The sequence below is a fragment of the Vombatus ursinus genome, unplaced genomic scaffold (genome assembly GCF_900497805.2).
Source record: "Vombatus ursinus unplaced genomic scaffold, bare-nosed wombat genome assembly UNPS02015030.1, whole genome shotgun sequence".
Lineage (NCBI taxonomy): Eukaryota > Metazoa > Chordata > Mammalia > Diprotodontia > Vombatidae > Vombatus > Vombatus ursinus.
Window position 1 is genome coordinate 3,044,871 of NW_020954808.1, and position 26,999 is coordinate 3,071,869.

Here is a 26,999-nt window from a genome sequence, read left to right on the forward strand (position 1 = left end):
CCCTCTTTGTCTCAGTTCCTCATCTATAAAATGACCTGGAGAAGGAAATGGCAAAGTACTCCAGTATCTCTGCCAAGAAAACCCCAAATAGGGTCATGAAGAGTCAGACAGGACTGAAAACAACTCAACAATGCACACATTTAAAGCACAGAGACACACATAGAGTAAAGGTGAGGGAGCTGGAGCAGAATCTATTATGCTTCAGCTGAAGTAATAAAGGCAGGGGTAGCAATCATGATCTCAGACAATGCAAAAAAAAAACCAGATTTAATGAAAAGAGATGAGGAAGGAAATTATATCTTACTAAAAAGGTATCGTAGACAATGAGGTGATATCAATACTAAACACATATGCACCAAATGGTATAACATCTAAATTTTTAAAGGCAAATTAAATGAATTATATGAGGAAATAGTAAAACTATACCTCTAGGGGACCTCAACTTTTCCCTCTCAGAACTAGAAAAATCTAACAAAAACAAATAAACAAGATTGAAGTTAATGAGGTGAATAGAATTTTAGAAAAGTTGAGATATGACAGACCTCTAGAGAAAATTAAATGGGAATAGAAAGGAATATACTTTTCTCTCAGCAAAATTGGCCATGTATTAGGGCGTAAAAACCTCATAACCACATATAGAAAGTAGTTTGCAGAAACTAGGTATAGACCAACAGCTCACACCATAGAAGATCAAAATGGGTATATGATTTAGATATAAAGGGTGATACCATAAGCAGATTAGGAGAGCATGGAATAGTTTACCTGTCAGATCTATGGATAAGGGAAGAATTTATGACCAAACAAGAGATGGAGAGCATTATGAAATGTAAAATGGATAATTTTCATTGCATTAAATTCAAAAGGTTCTGCGCAAACAAAACCAATGTGACCAAAATTAGAAGGAAAGCAGAAAACTTAGGAAAATTTGTTTTACAGCAAGTATCTCTGATAAAGGCCTCATTTCTCAAATATATAGAGAACTGAGTCAAGTCTATAAGGATATAACTCATTCCCCAGTTGATAAATGGTCAAAAGACATGAAGAGATAGTTTTCAGACAAAGAAATCGAAGCTGTCTATAGTCATATGAAAAAAATGCTCTAAATCACTATTAATTAGAGAAATGTGAATTAAAACAACCCTGAGTTACCACTTCACACCTATCAGATTAGCTAATATGACAGAAAAGGAAAATAATAAATTTTGAAGGGGATGTGGGAAAATTGGGACACTAATGCACTGTTGGTGGAGCTGTGAACTGATTCTGAACCATTCTGGAGAGCAATTTGGAACTATGTCTAAAGGGCTATAAAACTGTGCATGCCCTTTGATCCTGTTATACCACTACTAGGTCTGTATCCCAAAGAGATTTTATATTTAAAAAAGGAAAAAGAAACTATTTGCACAAAAATACTCATAGCAGTCCTTTTTGTGGTGGCAAAGAATTGGAAATTGAGGGAATGCCTATCAATTGGAGAATGGTTGAACAAGTTGGGGTATATGATTGTGATGGAATACTATTGTGCTATAAGAAATGATGAGCAGGATGCTTTAAAAAAAACCTGGAAAGACTTACATGAACTGATACAGAGTGAAGTAAGTAGAACCAGGGGAACATTGTACACAGTAACAACAATATTGTACAATGAACAACTGTGAATGACTTAGCTATTCTCAGCAATATAATGATTCAATACAATCCCAAAGGACTCATGATGAAAAATGCTGTCTTCTTCCAGAAAAATAACTGATGCTGTCTAAATATTGACCAAAGCATACTATCTTCCTTCCTTCCTTCCTTCCTTCTTTCTATGTCTTTCTTTCTTATTGAAGTTTTTGTCTACAAAATGACAACTATGGAAATGTTTTACATGATTGCACATGTATAACCTACATCAGATTGCTTACTACCTCAGGGAGGGGTGGGGAAGGGAGGGAGAGAATTTGCAACTCAAAACTTTGAAAAACAATGAATGTTAAATTTTTTTTTTTACATATAGTTGGGGGGAAATGGAATATTCTTTTTTCTTTTCTTTTTAAATTAATGTATTTTTAGTTTTCAACAATCAGTTCCATAAGATTTTGAGTTTCAAATTTTCTCTCCCTCTCTCCCCACCTCCTCCCCAAGATGGTGTGCAATCTGATATAGACTTTACATACACATTCTATTAAATATATTTTCACATCAGTCATGTTGTAAAGAAGAATTAGAACCAACAGGAGGAACTACAAGAAAGAAGAAACAAAACAAAACAGAAGAAAAAAAAGAGCAAATAGTATGCTTTGATCTGCATTCGAACTCCATCATTCCATCTCTGGATATGGATAGCATTTTCCATCATGAGACTTTTGGAGATGTCTTACATGCTTGCATTGCTGAGAAGAACTAAGTCTATCAAAGTTAGTCATTGCACAATGTGACTGTTACTGTGTACAACCTTCTCCTGGTTCTGATAACTTCACTTAGCATCAGTCCATACAAGTTTTTCTGAAATCTGCTTGCTCATCATTTCTTATAGCACAATAGTATTCCATTATATTCATATACCACGACTTGTTCAGCCATTCCCCAATTGATGGGTATCTCTAATTCTTTGCCACAATAGGAAAATGGAATATTCTTTAAAAATAAAAAAAGAAATACTTAGTATAGCAAGGAGAAAGAAAGAAGAGGCTTTACTATTTCTCATCATCATGGTACATGAGAAGAAGACTATAGAGAGTGGAAAAAGGAACAGGGGGAATAGGTATCAGATGCTTTACCCTTTATGAACCTGAGAAAAGGGGTTCAGACATAGATTTACAAATTTTGGTGAAGAAATGCATCCAACTAGAGGGAGAAGTAGGTGAAAATAGGGATTCACACACATGTACACATATATATGGGGTATATATAATATTTTAAGGTTTTAAATATATAAATATAATTGTTTTATAATATGGTAACATGTAAACCTACACACATATATACTATAGAAGTAGGATAATAGCAGGAAGGGAAGTGTCACAAGCACAACAAACTTCATGATTGTGAAGTAGTCAGAGGATGGAAAGGATAGGAAAGAAAAAAAGGATTAATTTTTATTTTTTGATAAATGTAATGTTATTTTATTGCATTATCATCCATAAATGATGTATTTAATATTGTGGGTTTTCCATATTTCTTGGAGTTTTATGCCCTAATAATAATCAATTTTTTGTGAAGGTATCATGCAGAGCTAAAAAATAATTTTCTATTACCATTCAATATTCTGTAGTGGTCTATCATATCTAACTTTCTAAAATTATATTCAGGTCCTTTGTGTCCTTTTTCACTTAGATGTAAATAGGTCTAGGAGAAGTAAATTGAGGTTCTCCACTATTATCCTTTTACTTTCATTTCTCTTCATAACTCATTTGATTTTCCTTCAAAAATTTGGATGCTCTTAACATTTGGGACACATATTTAGTATTGATATTAATGCTGCCTTTTAGCAAAATGTAGTTTCCTTGCTTATCTCTTTTGATTACATCTATTTTTGCTGTTGCTTTTTTTCTGAAATGATTGTTTGGATCCTTGCCTTTTTAAAAATTCAAATGAAGTGTAATAGATTATGCTCCAGCCCATTATTTTAACTCTGTACAGCTTTCTGTTTTTAGTGTGCATCTTGTAAATACCATTGTTGGATCTGCTTTCTAATCAGTTGTGCTATCCTCTTCCATTTTATGGGTAAATTCACCCCATTCATGTTCACAGTTAAGATTGTTAACTGAATTTCCTTACAACCTATTCTCTTCTACTTTTCCTTCTCTTTGTTTCCTACTCCCTCTTTGAGAATTTGTTTTGCTTCTGACCCATCCTGTCCTTTTTTCTGCCCTGTTTCTTATTCCCCTATTTTAATTTTCTTCCAATTTTCCTATCAGGTAAAATGTATTTCTATACTCAACTGTATGGATGTGTAGCTTCCCCTCATTTGCCAAGTTCAGGCTTCATCATTTTCCGAGGCATCTATTTGGGCACCATAATTATGTGAAATAATTTTCACCATTCTTCCCTTCCTTTTATCCTCTTTCTATCACCTGTGTACTCCTATTGTGTTCTTTTTCTGTTCTTCATTTAAGATCATCAAAACATAAAGAGGATTACTCCCAGGCCCTCTGTGTAATTAGATCCCTTTATCACCTGTGACGATGACAGAGTTTGAAGAGGATTCATGTATCACCTCTTCATAGAAGAATGCAAATAGTTCATCCATATTTCATGACTGATAGTTAATATTTATCTTCCCCTTCACAAAATGTGTCTCTCCTTTGTCTTCTGAGTGATATTAATTTTTAATTTTTGGAAACTATAGTGTTCCAAATTTTGTAAACATAAAACACTAATAGGCTATTGATATTAAAAAGAAAAGCTTCTATTTCTGGGAGAGGTAATCCCTGACATGAGTACTTTCTGCAGTGTTCCCAGCAAGTGAAGTGATTACTTAATTTTTGTCATAAGGCCCCCAGGGGTTTAGAGTCTCTCCCTTATAGTACTTTGGAACAGTTCTAATTGACTATTTTTTCTTATTTACGTAGTTCTTTCTTCACTCAGTAATTGTCCATGATAAGCAATAAAAACTTTTTCATTCTTCTCTACTGTTTTATCTGCCAAAGGGGCTTTTCTGAACCCATTATATTAAAATAAAATTTTTTTCCAGGATGAACCCTCTTATATTTAAAATCACAAGAAGACCTTCCCATATATCTTGTCTTTGTAAAGCTTCCATCTCTCCAGTATGAATTATGTAATGTATTTAAGGGTTGAGCTCTGAATGAAGGCTTTCATTAAACTGATAAGGTCTCTATCCAGTGTGAATCTTCTGTTGTATAATAAGGCTTAAATGCTGAGTGAACGCTTGCCCATATCCTTTATAGTTCTATATCCTCTCCATCATGCTTCCTCTTTTGTCAGATTAGAAGTAACTTTCTCATACAGGCTTTCCCACAATCATGACATTTATATAGCTTTTCTCAAGTATGTGTCTTCTGATGTCAGATAATTTTAAATTTGAGATTGATGGTTTTTCCATATTCATTACATTTGTAAGTCTTCGCTCCAGTATGAATTATTTCTTGCTTATTAAGAATTTAGTTTAGGAAAGGTTTCCCCATATATACTACATTTATAAGGATTCTTTTTAGCATGAATCTCTGATGTTTATTAAATTTTGACATTTCAATGAAGGATTTCCTACATTCCTTGCAATTATTAAGTTCTTCCCTTCATGAATTCTCTAGTGTTTAATAAGGTTTGAGTTTTCAGTGAAAGCTTTCCTCCATTAATTACATTTGTAAGGCTTCTCTATAGTATGAATTCTCTAGTGTTCAATAAGGGTTGATTTTTCAGTGAAAGTTTCCCCATTTTTATTACATTTATAAGCTCCTCTCCTATGTGAATCATCTGAAGTATTTTCAGGTTTGACATCTCAATAAAGGCTTTCTTACACTCCACACATTTATAAGGCTTCTCTCTAGCATGAATCCTTTGATGTTGAATAAGTCTTGAGTTGTAAGTGAATGTTTGCTCATATTGATTACACTTATAAACCTCAAAAATGTGGACTTTCTGATTTTCAGAAAAGTTTGGATATTCAGCGAAGATTTTCTCACATTCCTTACATTTATAAAATTTGTCTCCAGTTTGAATCTTCTGGTGTTTGATTACTTTTCTGGTGTCACTCTCTTCTTTTACTTCCTGACTCTTTACCTGGCTCTCACTTTCATCCTATTCCTCACAAGTAGAGGAGCAATGATATGCACTGGTGAGTCTTTCAATCTTCACTCCATGAGATGATTCCTCCTCTGAATTATTCTCTTTTGAAGGTGCTTCTGAGGTCTTGATCTTAGGCCCCGAATCTGAAAAACAATAATATTAAATATAAATGTTTCCAGTTTTGAGCTTTGAGAAAGGAACTGAAGATAAAGTAATATAACTGGAGGAATATGGAAAAATAGTGTTTTTCCTAGTCTAACAACCCTTTCAAGAATTTTCCATCTTTGAAAGTATGTAGAAGACTAAAAACACAAAGCTTTCCTAGGGAAAAGGGGTACAGGTGGAAACCAATCCTTGAACAAGGGTTACCTCTTATCTTTTAAAAAGTCATTGTACTGGCCATCCCCTCAATGGACTGTTATATCATCTATCTAAAATCACTATCCTTGTTTCTATTTAGAAGGGAATAAGCTACTGATCACCAGGAAAAAAATTATTGCATTGTTTGAACCTAACCCTGCCTGGCTGAGAAACTAGATCTGTTGCTTAGAGATCAGATTTGTTTAATACTTAACTCAAGACTTTAGATCATGCTAACCAGAACCTCTCATATCCAAAGATTAATGTCTTTACATTAATTAAACTCTTTAGTTTTCTCCCCCTATACATCTCAAAGAGCCCATGTATCTTCTCTGGAAACTGACTCCATGTTGGACAATCAGATACTGTATACTTGTTCCTTTGTTTGAATTCTATACAATGTTTAACTTACAGACACCCTGGAGGGGTGGGCCACCTCTTTTCTTGGCTCTTCCCCTTTGCTAGACAACTATAAAAAGTCTTTCTCAATTATTTCAGGTCTGAGTTTTGTTCTCTGCCACATCAGTCAGATGGAGGAAAATTCCCCTTGGTTCTGGGAGGTGCAAATGACTTGAGGACACTGCTCGTTTCAAACCAGGCTCAATCCAAGACTCCCAGGAATCTTTCTCCATCTCTGACCTTCTCACAGTAGCAGTGTGCCCCTACTCTTGAATGTCATCTCTTTCACCTGATGAGTTACTTTCCAGAACCTCCTTTCGAGGAAGCACCCACACCAGTCCTGATCACTTCAAGCCTATGTACTTCTCACCTTCCTCCATGGGGATCTTTCCCCTCACCCAACATTTCAGCACACTTTTTAATGTTGACTCTAACATAATCTCCTTAAGACTTGAGACTGCATTTCTTTGTGCCTATATTTATATTCTCAGAGTAAAGTATTTTTAGTCTCAGCTCCTGACACATAGTAAGCACTTAATAAATTCTTGATTGATCTTTTTATCTGTCAGAGGGGGAACCGAATGATTTTTGTTTGGGAATGTTAACCCAAAAACATATTTTAACATGACATTTTGTTTTGTTCAAGATTACTATAAATGTTACCACAAATTTTCTTGGTAGATGGATATGTCTGAGGGCATTGTGATGGGCATGGGATAGACCATGGCAGTTTATGTCAATTAGCAATGACTTTGATATAGAATGTGATTAGATTTAAAAAATTATTTCTGGCATGGCAGACTTGTGCATTAAATATAGACTGATATGTAGATATGATACTGTCTACATGCAGATATAGATATATGTAAATATAGGTATCTAAATATTGATATACATACATATTAGATGAACTCAGTTTACTTCTTGGCAGTTTGGACTCATTGGTCCTAATTAATCATAAGTAAAATAATAATATATAACATATTTATGGGACTTTTCAGTTTTGCCAAGTGCTTTCCTTCATTCGATTATGCTAACAACCCTATGATCAGAGTGTCTTGGGGAAAGATGTCTTTATTTACAAATGATGAACGGAGAGAGGTTAACAGTTTCAGGGTCATAAGGTAAGTAAACAGTAGATGATACTCTAGACCATGAAACTCCCATCTGAACTTGATTTCTTCTCCAGCCTGCAGCTCTTCCACTTATTCAGCACAATAAATTTCTGGGTCTTAGAGTACCAAAGAGCCAGAAATGTGGAGGTAGGACCCTAGGGGAAACATAGTACAGGATATTTATCACAAGCAGACTCTCATGGCTTTTGAAAGATACATGATGATTTTATCATTTGGGTGCTGAAGATTTTCAAATGAAATATTTGGCACCTTCCTTTTGAAAGCAGGAGCTTAATGCAAAGATACAAGCTGTTGGGATAAGAATTCACTGTTTGATAAAAATTGTTGGGAAAAATGGAAAGCAGTTTGGCAGAAACTAGGTATAGACCAATATCTTAGACCATATATCAAGATAAGGTCAAAATAAGTACATGATTTAGACAAAAAGGGCAATATTGTAAGCAAATTAGAGGACCATGCAACATCTTCCCTGTCAAATCTAGGGATAAGGGAAGAATTTATGACAAAACAAGAAATAGAGAGTATTATAGGAAGCAAAATGATCATTTTGATTACATTAAATTCAAAAGGTTTTGCACAAATAAATCCAATGCAGTCAAGATTAGAAGGAAAGCAGAAAATTGGGAGAAAATTTTTATAGCTGATTTTTCTGAAAAAGGACTAACTTCTCAAATATATATAGAGAACTGAGTCAAATCTATAAGAATATGAGTCATTCCCCAATTGACAAATAGTCAAAGAGTATGAACAGGCAGTTTTCAGAAGAAGAAATCAAAGCTCTCTATAGTCATATGAAAAAAAATACTCTAAATCACTATTGATTAGAGAAATTAAACAAATTAAAACAACTCTGAGATAACACTTCATACTTATCAGATTGGTTAATATGACAGGGAAGGAAAATGACAAATGTTGGTGGGGATGTGGAAAAATTGGGACACTAATGCTCTGTTGATGGAGTTGTGAACTGATCCAACCTTTCTGGGATCGATTTGGAATTATGCCTAAAGGGCTATAAAACTCTGCATACCTGTTGATCCAGCAAAACCCCTATTAGGTCTGTATCCCAAAGAGATTTAAGGGGGAAAAAAGGAAAATTACCTGTATGTACAAAAATATTTGTAGCCACTCTTTTTGTGGTAGCAAAGAATTAGAAATCAAGGGAATGCCCATCAATTGGAGAATGACTGACCAAGTTGTGGTATATGATTGTGATGGAATACTATTGGGCCATAAGAAATTACAAGCAGGATGATTTCAGAAAAACCTGGAAAGATTTACATAAACTGATGCAGAGTGAAGTGAGCAGAACCAGGAAAACAGTGTACACATTAGTGGCAATATTATACAATGATCAGTTAGCTATATACTGGCACTCTAAAATCTATGATTCTACTTTTTCTAACTTTCCAGAAGAAAGCAGACCAGAAGACTACTCCTCCCTCCAAAGGCATTTTCTAAATCCCTAGATTCCAGAAGACATGATACTGACTCAAAGCCTGGATTCTCTTCTGTCTTATCAATTTTAGGGGAAGGGCTGAGGAGAAGAGACTGAAAAGCCTCTTATGCAGAGACTATTGGCTGCACTACTCTATACTCCCACTATATGATTTTAAGACATCCAAGGTGGATCTACCTAAAGGGAGGCTTGGACACCTGGGTCCAATACATTTCTGCTGGATAGAGGTTAAGGACTTAGCAGTGTGAGTGTACATTGAAGAAAATTCAGTATCTGTTATTTTCCTATTTAAAAAAAAAGGCTGGAAAGGGTAATTGACTGTCACCCATAATCCATTGGGTGCTGGGCTCCCTTTTTCTTATATTTAAATAATAATCCTAAGAGTAATAACATGCATATTATACATAATAATACATGCATACCACACTTTATGCTTCTCTAACCAAGATCTCATTGGAGTCTCAAAAGATTCTCAGAAGTAGGTACTAGAGTTTTCATCTCTTTTATAGATGGAGAAAATGAGGCCCAAAAAGATGGCAGGATTTATTCCATGTAACTTAGTGAGACAAGATTAGAAATGGAACCCAGGTCTCCTGATGCCTAGCCACATACACACAGACATACATACACAAATACTACATAAACACATATATACCGTAAAACCCCAATATACCCTCATTCTTATTCTCCCTGGGCTCTGGGTAAAGGTTTGATAAATGGGAGCTATAGTGAGTAATAGTATTAGGAAGGGGGTGGGAAGCTGAGCTGTGAAAGCTGAGAGCCAGGGTTTTCCCTTACTGTTCCAGAGGTTGATGGATAATCACAACAGGAGGTAAGACAGGAACAGGGATGTCAGAGATTCCAAATCCCAGTCTCATTCTGCTCTGGAAAGAGGAAGGATAGAAATAAAACTCCTACCTTGGGCTAACAGATTTTTTGGACTTCTTCTGTCTACTCTGCTTCCAGAGATAGGAAGAAACATGGGCCCTAACAATACTCAGAATATGGAAAAAGCAAAGGAATCAGCACTCTTACTTTCCCTTTCCTACCTGTACCTCATTTGCCTTCATCCCCCAGTATCCTAACCAAAAGCTAAGAGATTGCTTGACAATCTAGCCAGTGTTGAGTGAAAACCTCTGTCATTGGTGGTGGCGAAAGGAATGAGAGCTTCCTGGTCTCATAGAGCTACTTGAAGGCACTTAGGAAACCCACAGAATCTAAGGAAATAATTGTTAATGATAACACTACTGTTATTTGGCATCCTGACTGCCCTCTTCTGGAAACTCCAGGTCATTCATCAGTGTCCTTTTCATTCATGGAACACAGCACTGAACACAATCCCCAGATCTGACAAGAGCAGAGGACATGGGCTTGATCTCTTTCCAGTGCCTTCCTTCTCCAGGCAGGCCCAGGTGGTAATAGCATTTTTTGGCTCTTACTTCACCCTGCTCACTCATGTTGAGCTTGCGGTCCCAGGTATTTTGAAGAACACCTACTATCTTTGATCCATCAAATTTCCCCCCATTCTCTGGCATGTGCTGACTCTTTTGGATCCTTATTCTGTCATCCAGTGTGTAAGCTAGCCTCCTAGCTGCAAGTTCATTTATGTTTTTTTCTAGGTCATTGAGAGAAAAGTCAAGGCAGGACTGACAGGAAAAGAATAGAAGAGTTAAGGGTCAGAGAAGCATTTTAAAAAATTAAATAATTTATTAATTTTTTAGTTTTCAACATTCACTTCCATAAGACTTTGAGTTTTAAATTGTCCCCCCCTCCCTCTCCAAGGTGGTGTGCAATCTGATATAGGCCCTACTTATATGTTTGTATTAAACATATTTTCACATTAGTCATGATGTAAAGAAGAATTAGAAGTAATGAGAAGAACCACAAGAAAGAAGAATAAAAACAAAACAACAAAAGAAAAGGAGAGCAAATATTATGCTTAGCTCTGCATTCAGACTCCATAATTCTTTCTCTGGATGTGGATAGCATTTTCCATCATAAGTCCTTGCATTGCTGAGAAGATATAAATCTATCAAAGTTAATCATCGCACAATGTGGCTGTTACTGTGTACAACATTCTCCTGGTTCTGCTCACTTCACTCAGCATCAGTTCATAGAAATCTTTCCAGGTTTTTCTGAAGTTCACCTGCTCCTCATTTCTTATAGCACAATAGTATTCCATTACATTCATATACCACAACTTGTTTAGCCATTACCCAATTGATGGGTATCTCCTCAATTTCCAATTCTTGGCCACCATAAAAAGAGCTGCTATAAATATTTTTTGTACATGTGGATACAAAAAATTTTTATGATCTCTTTGGGATACAGACCTAGAAGTGGTATTGCTGGGTCAAAAAGTATGCAGTTTTATAGCCCTTTGGGCATAGTTCCAAATCACTCTCCAGAATGGTTGGATCAGTTCACAACTCCACCAACAATGCATTAGTGTTCCAATTTTCCCACATCTTCTCCAACATTTATCATTTTCCTGTTTTGTCATGTTAGACAATCTGATAGGTGTGATGTGGTACCTCGGAGTCGTTTTGATTTGCATTTCTCTAATCAACAGTGATTTAGAGCATTTTTTAATATTACTATAGATAGCTTTAATTTCTTCTTCTGAAAACTGCCTGTTCATATCCTTTGACCATTTATCAATTGGGGAATGACTTGTATTCTTATAAATTCGACTCAGTTCTCTATACATTTTAGAAATGAGGCCTTTATCAGAGACACTGGCTGTAAAAAATGTTTCCCAGCTTTCTGCTTCCCTTCTAATCTTGGTTGCATTGGCTTTGTCTGTGCAAAAGCTTTTCAATTTAATGTAATCAAAGACATCCATTTTGTATTTCAAATTGTTCTCTATCTCTTATTTGGCCATAAATTCTTTGCTTCTCCATAGATCTGATAGGTAAACTATTCCTTGCTCTCCTAGTTTGCTTATAGTATCAGTCATATCTAAATCATGTACCTATTTTGATTTTATCTTGGTATAGGGTGTAAGATGTTGCTTTATTCCCAGTTTCTGCCATCCTATTTTTCAGTTTTCCCAGTAGTTAAATAGTGAGTTCTTATCCCAGAAGCTGGAGTCTTTGGATTTACCAAATATTATAGTCATTGACCAAATATTATAGTCATATACCAGATTATTATAGTCATTGACTATTGTGTCTTGCGCACCTAGCCTATTCCACTGATCCACCACTCTATTTCTTAGCCAGTACCAAGTAGTTTTGATGATTGCTGTTTTATTATACAATTTAAGATTTGGTACAGCTAGGCCCTCTTCCCTTGCATTTCTTTTCATTACTTCCCGTGATATTCTGGACCTTTTGTTCTTCCAGATGAATTTTGTTATTGTTTTTTTTTCTAGCTCTATAAAATAATTTCTTGGTAGTTTGGTATGGCACTGAATAAGTAAATTAATTTAGGTAGAATTGTCATTTTTATTATATTAGCTCAGCCTACCCATGAGCATCTAATATTTTCCCAATTATTCAGATCTGACTTTATTTGTGATCATGTAGTTCCTGGATTTGTTTCAGCAGGTAGACTCCCAAATATTTTATAATGTCTACAGTAACTTGAAATGGAATTTCTCTTTTTATCTCTTGCTGTTGGGCTTTGTTAGTAATAGCAGGGAAGCGTTTTTTCATGTACAGACAGGAACAAAAGAAGTCCGGAAAGAAACATAGTCATAGAAATTGAGGCAGTTTAAAAAATGTACAGAAGGAAACAAAATGCAGTCCAGATAAAAACACAGTCATAGATATTAAAGCATTCTTTTAGGTATAGAAGGGAACAGAAGATAATCCAGAAAGAAACACAACCATGGAAATGGAAGCATTATTTTAGGGAGGGACAAGAAGAGAAGAATGTCCAGATTAAAAGATAGCCATAGAAATGGAAACATTCATTTTAGATACAAAAGGGAAGAGAAAGAAGTTCAGATAGAAACACTTATAGAAATTGAAGCATTCTGTTAGGTAAAAAAAAGGAACAAAAAAGTCGTAATTGAAGGGCAACTTTAGAAACTGCAACATTTCTTTAGGTACAGAAGAGAATAGAAATAATTTGCCCAGAAGAAAAACACAGTCATAGAACTCAGGTATTTTTTTTTAGGTACAGAATGGAAAAGCAAGTCCAGATAGAAACTTCTCCATAGAAATGGAATTTTTTTTCATACAGAAAGAAGTCTAGATAGAAACACAATATGAGTATTGAGATATTTCTTTAGGTGCAGAAAGGAAAATGAGAAAGACCAGATAGAAGCAATCTGTATGAATTCAGGCTTTTTTTTTTAAACAACAACAAACAGCAAACCTAAACTGTAGTTGTAGATATTGAAGGAATCATTCAGTATAGAAGGGATCTGAAGAATTTCCAGATAAAAAACAGTCATACAAATTGAGGCCATTTGTTTAGGTACAAAAAGGAAAAGGAATTCCAGATTGAAACACAGCCAAAGAAATAAAAGATTTTTTTTTTGTATGCAGGAGGGAACAGAAGATAGTGCAGAGAGAGAAACAGAGTCATAGGAATTGATGTGTAATTTAGGTACAGGAAGGAATAGAACGAAATCCACACAACAGTGCTAACTGGATCTTCTACACATTTGGGTTATCTCATATCAACAGAGCCCTCACTGAAGCAAGGCTAGCCTTCCAAGTTCCACTAACTGTTTAAAAAAAACAAAAACAAAACCCAAAACAAAGGTTTCTAAAGACAAAAAAAAGGGGGAAAAACCAGAATAACTGACTAATGCATTGAAAAATTTTGAAAATATGAGTAATATTCAGTACTTGTGGCTGCCCCACCTCCACAGAAGGGTAGAGTGGGGATGCCTTCTTGTGTCTCTTTCTTCAAGCCACATTTGTTCTTTATAATGTTTTATCATTCACTTATGATTTCGTGTGGATAGCAGCTGTCTTTCTCTTTAAATTGCTGTAGACCCTGTGTGTGTGGACATTTTGCTTTTGCCAGATTGCCAGAGTTGCAAATTACTTTCCAAAGTGTTCACACCAGGGGCAGCTAGGTGGCACAGTGAATAGAGCACCGGCCCTGGAGTCAGGAGGACCTGAGTTAAAATTTGACCTCAAACACTTAACACTCACTGGCTGGGTGACTCTGGGCAAGTCACTTAACCCCATTGCCTACCCCCCCCCCAAAAAAAAAGAAAAGAAAAAAGAAAACAAAATGTTCATACCACTGTGTAGCTCCACCAGCAATGTAGCAATGTACCTCTTTTCTCACATCCCCTTCAACATTGATTATTCTAATTATTCTAATAATCTAATACTGATGATTAAAGATGACCTTTGGTCACCTTTTCCAATTTCTAGGGTGTGAAGTGAAATCTCATTTTGATTTGCATTTTTCTTATTTTTAATGAATTGGAACTTTTTAATGTGGTTTAAAATTTTTTTTGAGAATTCCTTGTTCCTTTGACCACTTTATTGGAGAATAAATAGCCTTTGTTCATAGAGAGATATATAGAAATATATTTGTGTATAAATCTATAGCTATATTATATGTATAGATATGTGTGTATAAATGTATGTGTTAATTACTTATGTATCTTGGATACTAAACCCTTGTCAAAAAAATTCAACACAAAGTTGTCCTCCCCCTCCCCCATTTTGCTCCTTTTCTTATCCTAGGTGCTTTAATTATATTTGTGCAGAAGTTTTTTGGTTTTGTATAATCAAATTAATCTATTTCCTCTTTTGTCATTGCCTCTATCCCTTATTTGGTTAAGATATATATCCTGCCCATAGCTGGGAGAGGAATATGAGCTGCTTTCTTCTCTCTTTTTTTTTTCTTTACAATACTTTTTGATATTAAGGTCATGTATCCATTTATGGTGTATTGTGGAATATGATGAAAGGTGTTGGTCTAAGCCTAATTTCTTCCAGACAAAAGCTTTCCAGTTTTTCTAGCAATTTTTATCAAATAGAGTTCTTTCTTAAGAAACATTTGTTTTCCTATTTATTAGACACTGGGTTACTGAGTTCCATTGTTTCTGATTGGCCCTTGTCTCCCCTGTTCTATTAATCTACTTCTCTTCTTCTTCTTTTTTTTTTTTTAGGCAATTGGGGTTAAGTGACTTGCCCAGGGGCACACAGCTAGTAAGTGTCAAGTGTTTGGTCTGAGGTCGGATTTGAACTCAGGTCCTCCTGACTTCAGGACCGGTGCTCTATCCACTGTGCCACCTAGCTGCCCCCTACTTCTCTTCTTGTTAAGGAATACCAGGTGGCTTTGATGACTGCTGCCTTTATAATATAGTTTGACTCTGAAGTGTTCTTTTCTCTTAGTCCCTAACTTTTTTCATCATTTTTCTGGATATTCTAAATCTTTTGTTTTTCCAAATGAATTTTATTATTTTGTCAAGTTCTATAAAGTATCCCTTTGATAATTTGATTAGTGTAGCATTAAACATTTCAATTAGCTACAATGTTATTGCCATTTTTATTATGTTGGCACATCCTAGCCATGAGCATTGACTACTCCACCAGTTAAGTTCTTTATTTCTTTTGGGAGAGTTTTGTATTTGGAACTATGCCAGCTTTTATCTGCTTTGGTGGATTGATTCCCAAATACTTTATGAATGTGGAATTTTTTGGAATGGGATTTACCTCTCTATGCTTACCTCTTGGATTTTGTTGTTATTATTATGTTAAAATGCAATTAATATTGAGAGTTTATTTTGTAGCCTACAATTTTGCTGAACCTAATACTTCCAATTAGTATCTTTGCTGATGTCCTAGGATTTTCCAAGAAAACAATTATATTATCAGCAAATTAGGATAGTTTTATCTCTTTTTTCCCTATCTTTATACTTTTAACTTCAATTTCTTGTGTTATTGCCCTCACCTTCCATATTTATGGATTCCAAAATTTATCTTTCAGGTAAAAATATTTTATCATTCTATTTTCAGCTATTACTGATGCACCCTCCCCTCCTCTTCTTCATCCTCCCGGGGCCCTCCTGTCCCTTAATTATCCATCACACCCACACTGCCTACATGCTCCTGTCTCCCTGGTGAGCCACTTTAACTCCACACAGTCCTCCACTCTTGAGTCCCTTGCCCCCCTTTTATAATTCCAATAAGTGCTAGCTAAACCCCAGTACTAAATTACTGTGGTCCCCTGGCTCTTTTGTGGCAGCGAGGGGGCGCTATAGTGCACAGAGCACGAGGCCTGGCATCAGGAAGGCCTGAGTTCAAATGTGACCTCAGACACTTACTAGCTATGTGACCCTGGGCAAGTCACTTAACCCTGTTTGCCTCAGTTTCCTCATCTATAAAATGAGCTGGAGAAGGAAATGGCCGAAACCATTCCTGTATCTCTGCCAAGAAAACCCCAAGTGGGGTCACAGAGTTGGAAACATGACTGAAAATGACTGAGCAGCAATAATAACAACCTGGCTCTTTCCCTCCTACTCAGATACTGCTAAAAAGAGCTAAAACAGCCATGAGCTCTACTGACTAGGGTGATGCATGTTTATTCTGAGTCTCTTCAACTGTTCCTTCAGTCAATCAGTCAATCAACAAGCTTTTACATACCACCTGCTATTACCTGAGTTGGGCTAAGCACTGGGGATACAAAGAAGGTTAAAAAAAAAAAACCCAAACTAAAACAAAACAATACGCTGTCCCTGCTGCCAAAGACCTCAGAGGCTAATGGGGTAAAAAACCATGCAAAGATCTAGTGCAAACAAGACGTATACAAGATAAGCTGAGGATAATCAACAATCCTTTGTGACCCCACTGGGGGTTTTCTTGGCAGAGACACTGGAGAGGTTTGCCATTTCCTTCTCCAGCTCATTTGACAGATGAGGAGACTGAGGCAAACAGGGTGAAGTGACTTGCCCAGGCTCACCCAGCTAGTGAGTGTCTGAGGTCAAATCTGACAAAGAGGAGATTTCCTGATCCCAGGCCCAGTGCTCCATGCACTGTGCCATCTAGCTGCCCCATAATGAACAGAAGGGAGGCATTAATATTAAGGAAGATCAGAAGAGATGGGATTTTATCTGAGACTTGAGAAGCCAGAGAGAGCAGAAGTTGGTGATGAGGAGGGAGAGAATTCCAGGCCCGAGGGATGGTCAGTAAAAATGCATGATGGAGAGGATGTGTGAGGAAGAGGATGGAGGCTGATGTCACTGAATCACAGAATGGGTGAGACAGGCTAGTGTGAAAAGGCTGGAGAGGTGTGGGGGGTGGGGGGAAGGTTGTGCGGGGCTTTGCTCGCCAAACAGAGGACTTTATATTTAGTTCTTGAGGTGATAGGGAACCACTAAGGTTTATTGAAGAGAAAAATAACACAGTCAGGCATTTGCATCAGGCAGGCAGCTTGACAGTTGAATGGAGAATGGGACGGCTTAGGGAGAGACTTGAGTCAGACAGACCAAGCAGGTTGTTACCGTAGTTCTGGCATTAGGTGATTGAGGCTTGTGCCAGGGTGGTGGCAGCATCAAATGGGAGATGTTAAGAAGGTAGATTCCACAGGTCTTGGCAACTGTTTGGATTTGGGGGATGGGATGGGGAAAAGAGAGGAATCACTGGTGACACTTAGGTTGTAGGTCTGGTTGACTGGGACCATGATGGTGCCTGGAGCAGTAATAGGAAAATTAGGAAGAGGGGAAGGTTGGGGGGAGGGGGTTGTCCAAAGTGGATCTTAGGGCATTACCAACTTTGTTTTGACCTATATTTCTTATTAGATTTCTTTCTTTTTCTGCCTGATGCCTCTTTGGCTGGTATTGAAGGTTTCCTGTACCTCCCTTCCCCCAATCACTTTATTATAACAAATAGGGCTCTGAATAGTTCTAGGAACTCATCCCCTTTTCTTGATCTTATCTGAGGCTGCAAGCAGCTGGAGCTTCACAAATGTTGATTAAGCTTTTGTTTCCTTGTGAAAGGAAATGCTAAAGGACTCCTTTCATTCCTTCCTTTGTAACAGTGTTAGCATTCTTTCTTATTTTAATAAGTACTTTTTCCTGCCTAATATGCCCTACCAAATCTTAAGGAAAGCCATTTTGTAGTTTTATATTTTATCTGAGTCCTGTGTCTCAGGAGGAGAAAGTATGTGTATATGATTGAAATATAATATATGTTATATTTACTATATATTTGTGAAGAGAGGCAGAGAGCCAATATGTATGTCTGTATCCTGTGCTGGCAGCCTAATCTGATTGGTTCCTTTTGCTGCCTGACCCAAAACTCTGTGTGTGTGTGTGTGTGTGTGTGTGTGTGTGTGTGTGTGTGTGCGCATTTCTCCTTCTGGTCTGTGGAATTGCTGACTGCCTGGCAACTGCCCATTCACTGATTCTAAATAAACATCTTCTAGCCTTGCCTTCTGATGTATTGACCTCCAGTCAAAGGGACCTACGTGGTTATGAGTGATTACTTTCTAGCAGGATCTTAGGGCAGCTAGGTGGTGTACTAGATAGAGCACTGGGCCTGGATCAGGAAGAACTGAGTTCAAATCCAGCCCCAGATACTTAGTAGTTGTGTGACCCTGGGCAAGTCACTTAACCTCTGCTGTAGTTTCTTCATCTGTAAAATGGGGATAATTGCAGCACCTACCTCTCAGAGTTGTTATGTGGATTTTGGGGAGACCATAACTGACTCCATTTTGTGCTATATTTGCTGTTATTCTATTTCCTTCTTTTTCCGTGTCACACTAGATATACTGAATGTCTCCTGTACCTCTCTACCCCCAATTGCTTTACACTTACAAAAGAAAACTCTTAGGACTTTGAATAGTTCCAGGAAGTTGGGAACTTCTCTTTATCCTATCCAATAAGGCACCAAATAGGAGCTTAACACATGTTAATTAACTAATAAAGAAGATGCAGTTTTCTTTTGTTTGCTGTAAATAGCTATGCTAAAGGCTTTCTGATAGTTTAAGCATCCTCTTTCTTTCCCAAAAGATGTAACTTTTCCTTTCTGCCTGCTCTACTGGATCTTAACCAAAACTGCTTTGTAAGTCTGCCTTCATGCCCAATCTGATCTATCCCAAAGTCCCTGGGTCATGTAGCTCAAGAGGAGATACAATATATTGTCATTTGTGGAACTGTGAGGTACAAATGTCCATCACCTCCTAATGTGGTATGTCACATTCTTAAGTTGGTAAATAAATTTCAGTGTATCTGAAGCTTGTCTATATCCTGTGCTGGCTTATTCGTGCCATGGCTAGCAAGGACAAGGACAATTCTTGCAACTGGATGAAATGAAATAATAATAGTAAAGTGCTTTGCATGGTGTCTGGTACGTAGTGAGGGATGTGTAAGTGTTACCTGCTTTATTATAAGCCTTATAAAGGCAATGAGTGCCTTCATTCAGAGTTCAAACCTAATTTTACATCAGGGGTTTCATACATAAATATAATTAATATGGGAAAGTCTTCATTCAGAACTCAAAGCTTATTTTAAATCAGAACATTTGTATTGAAGAGAAGTATTATAAATGTACTGATTGGGAGAGAGACTTAACTCATTTTATTCAACAAGAGCTGATTGATTCTGGAGAGAATACTTAGAGAAATAGAAAAGTTAGGCAAAGAGTTGGTTTTAAGAAGGACAAAAATCATGAATTTTGTTGGATTTGACATGCTTGCGAGACATCCATTTCCATATATCCCATTGGTAGGTGCTGATGTAAGACTATAACCAAGAACTGAGACTGGATATATAGGGTTAACAGTAATCAGCAAGGAGGCGATAACTGACCTCAGTGCAGCTGATGAGGTCCAAAAGTAAAAGTGGTGAGAAGACAAGAGGGATTTGGACAGAGCCTTGGGGAACAGCAACACTTAGTTTGCTAGACCTAGGGGCAGGAACCTAAGGTCTCATTTTTTTTTTGTAGTTTATTTTGGCAGGGGCGGGACAGAGGGAAAGAACAGACTAACTTCTATGTGTGCCCCCTTGAGTTTAGTTCATTAATATATCCAAATAATGTCAGAGTAGTCGATAAAACTTAAAAGTTAACATGTATATCATTTCAGAGATATCAGCACCATTTGGTGTTCTGCTGTGATGCGGTTTGAGTTGCTGAAATGTATGGGAAAATTCAGCACCCAGCTTCCATCACTGGTGATGGGAATGGGGATGGGATCTGAACCCCTAAAAGAAAAAGACCGTGTCTTTAGGATCTAGAACGCAAAAAGGAAAAGCCCTGGACTTTTTCAAGCGGTCCAGGTCCCTGGAGTTCGCCTGGGGCATCCCATCCTTCCCAGTTCCTTGCATTGTGGCTTTGACCCTGCCCCAATCTCCAGTTCTCTGTTAACCTCCAACCTAGCCTAGCCCTTCATTACCCCCAGATTCCAAAGACATAGTCTTTTCCTTTTAGGGGTTCAGATCCCATCCCCATCCATGGGACCTGGACCCTGAATTTTCCCATAGATTTCAGCAACCCCAAACCACATCAGAGTTGTCAAGATATTAAGAGGTGATAATTGGCTATAAATGTTACAACCAGGTATTTAGGCTTAGGGTATAGACCTCTATATATAGTTGTTTTTTTTTTTAAGACAAAAATCTCAACCATTATAAAAAATAGGGAAAATCATGTGGAGCCTTGCATTGAATTTACTAGGTTTATGTTTCTTCACAGTCTAGTGACTGATATTTGTGTTCCAAATGTAGGCTGACAAAAGGAGAAGGTGAAAGAAATCTCTCCATAGTCCAGGTTGTTGGGAACAATGAAATGATCAAATTGTGGATTCTCATTTATCACTTGTTATATTGTTCAGAATATTTATTAATGATTATACTGTTTAAATCTGACTAGAGATTGCTTGAACCCAGAATGTTTCCCTGATCTCAGTAATTCTCCAAGAATGCTGGAGATGGCAACAAGGGATTCTGGGGTCCTTCAGGTCCTAGATCCACCCAAAGCATTCTTGTTTTGGGTCTTGTTTTTGGTTTACCCAAAGCTTGTGTTTTGGGTTCCCCCAAATAGATTGACTTAACCCGATATACATCTCAAAATACCTTGCTCTTAGGTGCTACCTATTGTCTACATGACAGCAATCAAACAAATGTCCTTACACCCTTGTCTAAATCCTATATGATGTAAGCCTTCCAGAACCTGGATGTGAGAGAGCTAGCTATACTTCCTCTCTGGTTTGCTTTCCTTTACCAAACTACCTAATACATTTCTTTCTAAAACTATTTCCAATTTTGGGGTTTGTTCTTGAGAACAACAAAATTAAACAGAAATCATAGGATTTAATGGGAAACCTTTCTTCCAAGTGCAGAGAAGGGGGCTTTAAACACAGTAGGAAAGTCATGGCTGCTTGTTGAATTGACATGGCGACTGTGCCCGAGCACCACAGAGGAGATCAAAACAACAACACATACCCCCTCCGCCCCCAGGCTCAGGGCCAGAGCAAGTTCTCCTCACAGAAAGTTCAGAGGCAGCAATCTAATTAAACTCTTGGGGGTCATTAAAAGTTTGGAAGTTTCCCAGGTCCCTGTTGGCTAAGTTGGTCACAAGAGACATTTCGGTGCAGGAGCTCAGAGGGGAGGTTAGGGGCAGCAGAGGGAAGACACAGGATGTCCTCTCTGGTCCTCATGAGTCAGGATGGAGTAACAGGAACTCTAAATGTAGCCCTGGGTTAGAGCCATCCTGCCCCGGAGTCCACCACCCTTCACCAAGGTAATAGTAAGTCCTCCCTCTTCTCTGGGTCTCTGTCCACATTTCCCTCTCTGTCTCTCTCCCTCTCAGTCTCTCTGTCTCTTTCCCTTTTGCTCTATCCCTCCATGGCCTTTTCCAAATCTGACACTGGGAAAAAGGCTCTGGGCCCTTGTGGCAAGGGAGCCCCAATGTCACCCATATCTGCTCCTGGGAATGGTGGCCACACGGAGGATCAGTCCACTGTGGACTCTATTGGACGAAGTGGGCTTAAGAGGCAAGAGCAATGATGGAGGTTAGACATCAGAGGTTTGACCCTCAGCCTCCTTATCAATCACTGAGTTCAACTTGTTCATTTTTCAGATGAGGAAACTGAGGCAAAAAAAGGGGAAAGCACTTCGCCAAGGTCACACAGAGGACATGTCAGAGCTGGGGTTTAAGCTCCTCACCAGGCCCACCTAGCTGAGTCAGAACAGCTGGGATGGGAGATGTCTGCAATGGAGGAAAGGATCTGTGAGGCATCTATGGATGCATCTAGCCGTTGTAGTAGACGAGAGTGCTGGGCCTGGAGTCAGGGACAGCTGAGTTTAAATTTGGCCTCAGATACTTACTGTCTGTATGACCTTGGGCATGTCACTTAACTTCTGCCTGACTCTGTTTCCTCATGTATAAAATGAGGAAAATAATAACACCTTCTTCCTCGAGTTGTTGTGAGGATCAAATGAGATGTTTGTAAAGCACTTGACACAGTGACTGGCACATAGCAGGCACTTAATAAATGCTTCCTTCCTTCCTTTCTTCCTTCCTTCTTTCCTTCCATCCTTTCCTTCCTTCCTTCCTTCCTTCCTTCCTTCCTTCCTTCCTTCCTTCCTTTCTTTCTTTCTTTCCTTCCTTCCTTCCTTCCTTCCTTCCTTCCTTTCTTCCTTCCTTCCTTCCTTCCTTCCTTCTTTCTTTCTTTCTTTCTTTCTTTCTTTCTTTCTTTCTTTCTTTCTTTCTTTCTTTCTTTCTTTCTTTCTTTCTTTCTTTCTTTCTTTCTCCTTTCCCTTCCTATTCTGTTCTGGATTCTATGAGGCCAAGAGGGAGCCCTTTCTGGTTATTCTCCAAGGCCAGGAGAGGTCTCTGGGGCCTTGGAGCCCATGCACAGTAGCTACAGATCACAGAGGCCCAAATATGAAAGTGAACTCAGAGGTAACTTGATCACTCCCTTCCATGGGTTTCTCCATAACCTGGCATTATAGACTGTCCAAGTTAGAAGGAACCTTAGAGGTTAATTAGTCAAAATCATTAATTGTTATTATTTAGATATTAATTATTTATATTATATTTATTATATATAATGATACATTATTATTTATATTAGAGTTCATTGGTCTCCTAATGCACAACTCCTAGAACCCTGTTTTGACCTGCCTTTTGTAATGGAGGAAGCCATGGGTTCCTAGGTTCTAGCACTAAGCACAGTGCCTGGCACATAATAGGCACTTTATGAATCTTGATTGATTGGCCCATCAACTGCTTTGAACTTGCTGACTAACTAGGGGCAGTCCATTGCTGTCTCTGTGTCTCAGGCACTTCGTTTGGAAAATAAGGAATTCAAATCACCTACTTTGCAAGTTGGAAGGGACCTTATCAGGGATCTTCCAGGAGTGTCCCTACTAAAAGAAATCATTACTCTGTGCGGGGACCCCAGGGAGAACTTTTGTTCCCATATAAAGTATTGCTGGAGAGTCTTGGAGTTGGGGGCGGGACAGAGAATCCTGTCTTGGGCATTAACTTTCTGGGTGGTCCTGGGTGAATCACTTACTGCTCTACGCCTCAGTTTTCTCACCTGTAGATTGGGGATCATGACATTGCCTGTAGAAGCCACCTTGGGTTTGCCACATGGTGCTATCTACCTGACAGGGACCACTGTAATTTCTAGCACTCTTTCTGCCTGGCTCCGAGGGAAGAGCTGGGGCAGAGGAGGAGGCTTCTGGGTGGCAGACTGACTCAGTGGTTGGTCAGAGCTGTTTGCCCATGAGGACAAAGCAGAGAAGGCCCTGCTCAGCCCAAGCCCCTTCTGTTCCAGCCTGCATGTGCTCTCAGTGCCCAGGATGGTGTTGACTCAGGACAGGGTGAGGCGCCTTCTTCCAAGCAGAAATGAGACAAGTTGCTGACCCCTTAGGGTTAGGGACATTGTGACAGAGTGGTTATCATGGAGAAGACATTGGCCTCATCCTCTGGGGAGGCAGACCTCAAGGTGTCAGCAATGCTAGGCTCCAGTCTCACCTCAGATGCTGAGCAGCTGACAGTTGTAGACAAGCTGCCCTATATTGTAGAGTTGCAGATTCCTCCTCTGCCGGTCGTGGTCCATACATGACCTCCCTCCCAGGGCTGTTGTGATGAATGTGCCATGAGCCCCTCAAAGTGTAGCCATCAGACTTTTCCTGTGGCTTTATTCCCCAGAGCAGTGTCAGAGGCAGCCCCCAAAGCACAAGAGCTACCCTGTTTCTCACACATTTTCAGGCTTGTCGCAGCCTTATCCCCACAGTGACTCTGTGAAGTGGACAGGGCAAGATTTTTAGTACAATTTTAGAGAAGGAAATTGAGGTTCCAAGAGGGAAATGGAATTGTTCCTACATACACAGTGATCTTTTCTGACCTAAGTCCTGGACAAAGTTCACCCTGCAAGATGGCCTTTCCTCAAATCATTAAGCTGGCAGGGAACTGGAGATAGCTCTGCTGGACCAGTCTGCTTATTATGTAGGTGAGAAAACTGAGGCCCATAGAGAAGATGGGATTGACCTGGGGCAGAGCAGCATGTTGGTAGTGAAAGAACTGGAGCTACAGCCCAGGGGCTCGGGATCATTTGGCCATTTCCCTGATCTCTCAGGAAAGGACAGATGCATTGAACCACTTAGCACAGTACCTTGGACAGAGCGGCCACTTCAACCATGCTTGTCCATTCACAGATTGATTTAACCCACCAAGCCTTGGGAGAAATGCCCAGACTTTGACCTTCAGGATTCCCTGGAGCCCAGGAGGGCCCTGGTCCCTGAAACTTCTTAGCTGTGTGACCTTAGATGAGTCCCTACCCCTCTCCAAGCTGAGTGCTATACCAAACAGCCAGGATCCCAGGATCTTGAGGCCAGGAGCCATGGGTCACCTTGGGGACACTGTGGTATGAGAAGCAGAAAACTGTGGTCCAAGGTCCCAATTCAACCATGATGTGCTTTGAGACCCTGAGACTCTGCTCCCTAGGCCTCAATCTGTGTCCATAGATGATGGCTTGGGGCAAAGTAAAGGTTGTGGTCACTGTGTGATCTTGGGTAGGCCTCTTTCTTGTCTGGGCTGTCTTCTCATCTTTAAAATGGAAAGGGGCTTATTCTAGATCTTCTCTAAAGCCTCTTCCAAGTCTAACATTAGTGATTATGTGATTACATCAGGGCAACCATGGGAATTTTTCTTGGTTTGGTGCTAGAGAGGATGAGGTCAGAGAAGGTGGACACCTCACTGTCCAGCCCTCACCAGGTGAGGACCTCAGAACTTCAGAGCTGGTTTTGGAAGGGATGAAAAAAACATCTAGTATCACCCATGTCTGAGCAAGGGTTCCCCCTAGACTATCCTTAACAAGTGGTCATCCACTGTACACTGAAGTGGATGACCTCAACTGTTATGGCGAGAGGCAGAGAGTTTGGGTTGGGATGCCAACGGTACTTCTTACTAGCTGGGTCACTTTAGGAACTTCTCTTCCCCTTTCTGAGCCTCAGTTTCCTCATCTGTGAAGTGAGGGGGTGGGCATACGTGGCTTCTGTGGTGCTTTCCATCTCTAGATCTCTGGTTCTGGGATTCTATGATGAACTCACTACTTTCCAAGCAGACCAATCAAAACCTGCTTCTCTGTAACTTCCCCCTACCTCCATCACTGAGGACAAGAGAGACAAGTCTACTCTGTCTTCCATATGACAAACTTTTAGATCCTTGAAGAGCGTGATTCATTCCCCGTCCCCTACCTTACCAGAGCCTTTTCTTCTCCACACTAGTCATTATCAGCCCCTTCAACAGGTGGACACATGGTTTCTAGATCTTGCTGAATCACCTAGAACAGTTTTAGATCTTAAAGGGGAGATGAGGGTTGGAGGAGGTAATGCTTATCCTTAGTTGGTAAGAAGGGCTAGGGGTCCTGGGGTGGGGGTCCTGTGAGAAAACTATGTATGGCCTGGAAGAGATCTCTTCAGGGACTTCAATCAGGGCACTTTGGGAGAGGTAAGGAACATTTAGAGACTAAGAACAGCTCTCCTCATTTTATATAAGAGGAAGAGACAAAAATCCATGATCACTGGGCAAATCTGGAACAGAGCAAAGACTCTTCCCTTCCCCACTCTCACTTTAAGTAAGTATGGCTTTGGAGTCAGAAGATCTGGGGCAAGTTTTGGGCAGGAAAACTGGCGGTCATCTCAGAGGGAAAGCACTAAGGTTACTGAGGACTTGGAAAGGCTTTTTGCAAAAGAAGGGACGTTAGGTGAACTTGAGGGAAGCCAAAAGGCAGTATTCCCTTGAGTCCTTCCATGATTCCAGATCAATCCACACATTTGGTATGACTCCAGATGTCTTTTCTTATTAAATATCCCCTCTGGCAGCATGAGCCTCTTCATCTGCCATGGAGATGGGCTCCCCACCACTTGGGTCCCTCAATCTGAATCTATCCTGTGCACTGGCTACTTGCTCTCCTGTGGTTCTCCCATATCTCCGTCCTCTGGGTTATCCATCTGGCTGACTGGAAGTGGTGTAGAGGGTGCTGCCTTCTGACTGCCATTTCAAGTCCTCCACCATCTGTCCCACTCCCACCTTTCCAGTCTTCTTACCTTTGACTCAACTCCATGCACTGGAAGACCCAGCTCCAATAAACATCCTCCTGCTCTTCCTCACTTATGACACCGTCTACCTCCTCCATGCCTTTGCTCTAGCTGTCTTCCATGCCTGGATGCTCCGGTGCTCTCCTTCCTTCCTGTTTCCTGGCTTCCCTGCTTCCTTCCAGTCTCAGCACAAACCCCATCTTGTGTAGGAGGCTGTTCCACTCCTCCCTCCTCGAGAGCTGCTTGTGCTGCCCTCTTTCAGATGACCCCACGTATTTGATACATCACTTTTATTTACTTCATTTTTACATGTTTTCTCCTCCACTATAATGTACGTTCCCTGAATGTAGGACCTCATTTGCCTTTCTTTGTATTTCTACTGCTTAGCAAAGTGCCCAACATTTATGTATCTCTTAATAAATGATTGTTAAGTAATCAA

At 39.2% G+C, this 26,999-nt stretch overlaps 1 protein-coding gene across 1 annotated transcript in view; it reads left to right on the forward strand.

Annotated features, from left to right (window-relative positions):
- The window catches only part of LOC114030978 (zinc finger protein 2 homolog), a 252,552-nt gene that overhangs the window by 196,827 nt on the left and 28,726 nt on the right, over positions 1 to 26,999 (forward strand). The gene's annotated exons all lie outside the window — the stretch shown is intronic.